Genomic DNA, 5,796 nt, shown 5'->3' with positions numbered 1-5,796 from the left:
CACAACAAAATTTTTTTTGTCTCCTCCTGCCTGTCATTTCATTGACATGAATGAAAACTGATCACATTTCTGGCCTCAGAGAAAGAGAGGTAAAACTAGTACCAGTAAGCAAAATCTCTATAGTCCAAAATTTGAGTTGGAAGTATCAATATAGAGACATGTATACATGCCTCTGTGTGTGTGTGTGCTGCCACTGAAAAGGCCTAGGAACAATGACAAATCTAGTAGAATTAGAATATCATAGCTTCAAAAACAACAAAAATCTAGACTAGATGTTGAGGTTCAGGTCAAGATAGTGGCCGGGGTAAATGCAGTACTTGTATCCTCCCACAACCACATCAAAATTACTACTACACTACAGAATAACCATCATTCAAAATGACCTGAAATCTAGGGGAACAGGAGTCCTGTAACTAAAGATAAAGAAGAAGCCACATGGAGACTGGTGGGAGAGGTAGAGAGACAGAACAGACTGTTCCCACACCAACATGTGGCAGATAAAAACTTGGAGGGATATATCAGATGCAGAAGTCCCCCCTGAGTAGCAGCCCAGGGTTTCAGTGTGAGGAAGAGAAATTCAGAGATTGTGGCTGCATGAGACACAGGGCTTCGGAAGTTACAGGCAGTTCCTCTTAAAGGGCCTGGACACATACATATTTGGACTCACTTTCTCTGAGCTCTAGAACTGAGGCAGCAGCTTGAAAGGCACCAGGGACATACAAGAGAATGAACACAGCACACATGCCTGGAGTGTCAATCTTGGGTGATAATGGAGATTGGGCCACCGGACCCAACAGGAAAGCTACAACATAAAACCACTCTACCAAGCCTGAGACATCTAGCAGCTCCACCTAATACATAGAAACAAACACAGGGAAGTAGCCAAAAAGAGGAGACAAAGAAACATTTCCCAAATGAAAGAACAGGAAAAAACTTCAGAAAAAGAACTAAATAAAATGGAGACAAGCAATCTACCAGATGCCTAGTTGAAATACTGGTTATAAGGATGCTCAATAAACTAAGGGAAAAATTAGATGAACTTATTGAGAACTTCAACAAAGAGATGGGAAACAATCAAACAAACAAAAAGAACAAGTCAGAAATGAAAAATATATTAACTGAAATGAAGAATATATTACAGAGCATCAACAGTGAAGTAGACGAAGCAAAGTATCAAACCAGAGAATTGGAACATAAGGAAGCAGAAAATACCCACATAGAAATAAGGACAGCAAATAGAAAAAAAGTATTTTAAAAAATGAGGATAGTATATGGAGCCTCTGCAATAACTTCATGCATACCAACATTCAAAAATGGGGGTGCTGGAAGGAAAAAAAGAGAGAGCAAGGAGTTGAAAACCTATGTGAACAAATAATGACAGAAAATGTCCCTAACCTGGTGAAGAAAAAAGATGTGTATGTCCAGGAAGTACAAAGAGTTCCAAATAAGATAAACCCAAGGGCACTCACGCCAAGACACATCGTAATTAAAATGCCAACATTAAAGACAGAGAGAATTTAAAAGTAGCAAGATAAAAGCAGTTAATTATCTACAAGGAAGCTCCCATATAACTGTCATCTGATTTCTCAACAGAAACTTTGCAGACCAGAAGGAATTGGCAAAAAATATTCAAAGTGATAAAAAGAAAGGACCTACGACCAAGATTACTCTACCCAGCAAAGCTACCATTTAGAATGGAAGGACAGACAAAGTGCTTCCCAGACAAGAGGAAGATAAAGCAGTTGAAATCCACCAAACTAGTATTACAAAAAATAAAAAAATAATAAGTAAAGAGTCTTCTTTAAAGAGAAGAAAAAAGATCAAAAATAAGATTAATAAATAGCAATGTATGAAGGCCAAATGGATACCAAAAGCTGGGGCAGTGATATTTATATCACACAAAAAAGAGTTTACAACAAAGGTGACATACCACCCACCCACCCACAGGATAAAGCCCAAGAGCTTGTGCCTACAGTCATGTGCTTGCCTGCTGGTAGCAAACACCAGTGCAGCCAGAGTCATGCCATCCCTACCTGCATGGTGCCCAAAAGTGAGGCTGTGCAGTTACCTGATGACTTTCACCATTCTTGGAGGGATGCTCTTCTCTACCATGCCAGAAGGAACCTGAAACATTTATGAATGGAAGTTCCTTTCCAATTGTCACAATTATCCCATGGCTCAGACATCACCTTGCCATCTGCCCAATATCACAGGGGTCAGCAACCCTGGTACCTTAATCAAGAATCCAAGGTAGAAGTAAACAATTTGAAAATTTGAATAATGATGACAGGAAGCATGCAGTTGGGGATGATGTTCAATTTGAGATGGACATATAACTGTCCTTCAAGGATCAGAAGAATAGCAGAAAACTGGTACCTGTGACTACCCGATTTTGCCAAGAGCATCAACAGTGAAAACACAAAAGAGGCAATAGCAGCAGTCTGCACCTCCTCCTTCTTTATGGGTGATAAATGATATGACAAAGATGAGCTTCATCTCATCATTTCTTTCCCTGTGTCCTGTTCTCCTTCCCAGTTAGACAGATTCAATTAAAGTCCCATGGCATACTTTTTTGTAGAACTAAGCAGCTCATAATGCAAAACAGTTGAATTCCTTAGACTTCCCTAGATATTTTTATATTGAGAAACAGCTCCCTCACCTTGAAAAAAGTTTTTATCCCAAATCAAATATAAACCTATCAACAAGTTGGCTGAGAAGTCTGAGGAAATATTACAGAGGCTTGATGGGTTTAGCGATGTTCTTGTTCTTACCTTGTGTCCCTCCTCCCTGTCTCTTGCCATGGTTCAGTGCTACAAGTGTCAGAGGAAAATAAACAAGAAAAAAGCTGCTTTCCCTTCTGTCCTTAGGGACCGCACAGGTTGCACAACTCTAATAAGACTACTCTGTGACGCTTTTCTGAGGTCTACTTCCTTACCATCCTCTGAGAAATGTGTTATCTGTCTTTGGTATTATAATTCATCTTCACATGTCTTTACTAAGTACATTTGTGTAAAAAAAATTAAACTCTCTACATAAGATGGGAGGCATTGGTAACCAGTTCCAGCTGTTCTCTCCTCCTCTTCTCCTACTCCTCTCTGCTTGCTTCGAATTGCTTGCAGTCCTGTTTCACTCAGCATCCAGGTGATTTTACTGCCCCCAGAGCAGATCCATACCAAGTAATAGAGATGCTTTGGCTAAGGCCTGCTCATAGCATCCTGCAGATGACATTTAAGAATGACCTTGGAAGAGGGTTGACCCATTTGAGTACCCAGTCTTAGTGGTCATTGTTTTTCATTCCAATGAACATTGTAATGTTTGTAGTCTCAGACTGAAGTTATCTTTTTTGTTTTTATTTTGAATTTAAAGTTGACTTCCAGAAAGCTCTTAGAAAAGAGAGCTAAACTTTTTTTTCCTTTATGGACCTCCTTTATTATTTGGGTGTTGATATAGGTAAGCATGAGATTAAAAATGTGCTCCTCCTCATTTTCTTGTCTTCCCCATTGTATTATAAATTTCCCCCTTCTTTCCTCTCCTCCCTCTCTTCTTCATTCCCTCTTTTTCTCCTTCCTTTTTCTCTGCCAAGTCACTTTCAAATATATGTCAAAGACACCTCAAATGTTGGTAACTGATAACATCTGTCATTCCCATTATCTGAGGAGTGACCTTTTATTTTTTTTAAGATGACTACAGACCTGTATTTAATATGTTTTCAGTATAATTTTGAGCAGCTACTTTTTAATCACATCTTTCAGTGTTAGGAAGGTGAGAAATATCTGTAGCAGAGTCTACTGTTCCATGTCACCATCTTTTGTCTCCTGCAGTTCCTTATGAGTTCTTTCCTTCTCCCTCTAGTTTTAGGTGTGGATGTTTGTGGCATTTGTTGTGGACAGTTTGTAAAACTGGATCATTTTGCCTTGTTGTGGGTTGTTCATGAAAGCCTCCTTCTTTTCCCTTGCCTTTTGCTCTGTCATTGCTCCTCCTCCCTTGCCCGCTCCTACTGGCTAGCATGGTAATCCCAAGAGAGTGACTCCCTTCATGCAGCAACTAATTCCTCTGTCTCCTCATAAAAATGTGACAAACAGCCACTGGTATCCCTGGAATCTCTGGTTGGATTTGGTGCCCTGAACTCTTGTACTGAGTGATCACAACCCACTGTAAGAGTAACAAGCCAATTGCTTAACAAAGAAAGCTGTTTTTCTTTTGAACTCGGAAAAGACCCTGTTGGCAAATACATTTTAGACAATAGAGGGAAAATGCTCAATGGATTTTTGTTCTGTTGTATGCTACAAAATGTGAATAGTTCTGAGAATGAAACCTTTTGTCATGGTTGATGTATCTCAGAAATAAGCTGGACCTCCAAAATTTTGGAAATAATTTTAGCCCTAAAGATTGATGATCAGAAAAGTATGTTATATTTGTTTACTATATTCCTTATTTTAATTTAACTCAAAATTTTGCTTTAAAACAAATAAAACAAAAAATAAAGGAAGGTATATAACAAGAGACAAAGAAAGACCTGCCAATTCCACTTCTGGGTATTTATCTGAAGAAATTCAAAACACAAAATTAAAAAGACATATATATCCATATGGTAATTGCAGCATTATTTACAATAACCAAGAAATGAAAGCAACCTAAGTGTGCATAAGTTGCCTGGAACAAAATTGGTAGTTACAGAATAGCCATGGGGATATAAAGTATAGTATAAAAATATAGTCAATGATATTTTAATAACTATGTATAGTGTCAGGTGGGTACTAGATTTATCAGGGTGATCTTTTAGTACATTATATAATGTATAATCACTTAGTTGTATACCCAAAATTAATATATTGTATACAACTGCTTAAAATTTAAATATATATATATATATATATATATATTTAATGTAAAAAAAATCTAGATGTTGAAAATATAAAACCTGATTTATTATAAGTTGATAATTGTTGTAACCATGTCAGAAGAGTATAGTGGTCTGTGTTTGACATTTTTATAATATCTTTACTCTCTTACTTATGGACCAGATAAAAATAAAGTGAGAATGATAGCAAGAGGCTGAATAAGAATAGACTACTAATAAGAGGAGCATGCAGTACAAATATGAGAAAGGAAAGGGGAAAAGGTAAAAGGAATGATTCAGAAAGTAAATTAGCTGCCTTCCTGACTGCAATCTAGAGTTGCTAGCATCTTTGGGGAGGGTGTTTATGGAGAGAGGAGGGAAAAGAAAAAAGACATAAAGTAAGGAATGCCTATGAGACTGGAGAAGAGAAATTTCAAGAAAAATAAAGAAACATTTGCTAAAGTGTCAGTGTTTCAACCCCATGATGTCCAAAGCGTAAATAAACTTAGGCATGACTTTTTTTTTTTTCTTCAGCAGCAGCTAAGCAGCTATACCAGATGACAGATAAAAATTATATATATTCAAATATATGTACCCGGTGTTGTGCAACAGAACAATTTACCAATTTATATAAATGAAAGAGGGTTGGTTGGTAGCAATAACATGCAAAATAAATAAATAAATAAATGAAAGTACAGGGCAACTCTATCCAAACTTTCATTATGAATCCTGGTTGAAATTACCATATGAGGACCTGACATGCAGAAAACAATAGGAAAAGTGACTAAAAGAATAGGTGGACATGTGGAATTCATAAAATGATGACACAAAATGGAACGCTGTATGTGCCTGAGTGTGCGTCTTTAAAAAAATGGCTGCCAGTTATTTGACATGCCTCCCATGGAGAGGAGAGTCTATGCCTTTACCTTAGTATCAGCACAAACACAGGACCTCTT

At 37.4% G+C, this 5,796-nt stretch overlaps 1 pseudogene; it reads left to right on the top strand.

The window, feature by feature from the left end:
- The first annotated feature begins 1,977 nt into the window (after nucleotides 1-1,977).
- On the top strand, nucleotides 1,978-2,336 carry LOC150021293 (eukaryotic translation initiation factor 4E-binding protein 2 pseudogene; annotated as a pseudogene).
- Nucleotides 2,337-5,796: the final 3,460 nt, after the last annotated feature.

This window comes from Furipterus horrens, unplaced genomic scaffold (genome assembly GCF_987537825.1).
Source record: "Furipterus horrens unplaced genomic scaffold, mFurHor1.1.pri manual_scaffold_1, whole genome shotgun sequence".
NCBI lineage: Eukaryota > Metazoa > Chordata > Mammalia > Chiroptera > Furipteridae > Furipterus > Furipterus horrens.
The sequence above is the reverse complement of the archived record's forward strand: the minus strand, read 5'-3'. Positions and strand labels throughout refer to the sequence as shown.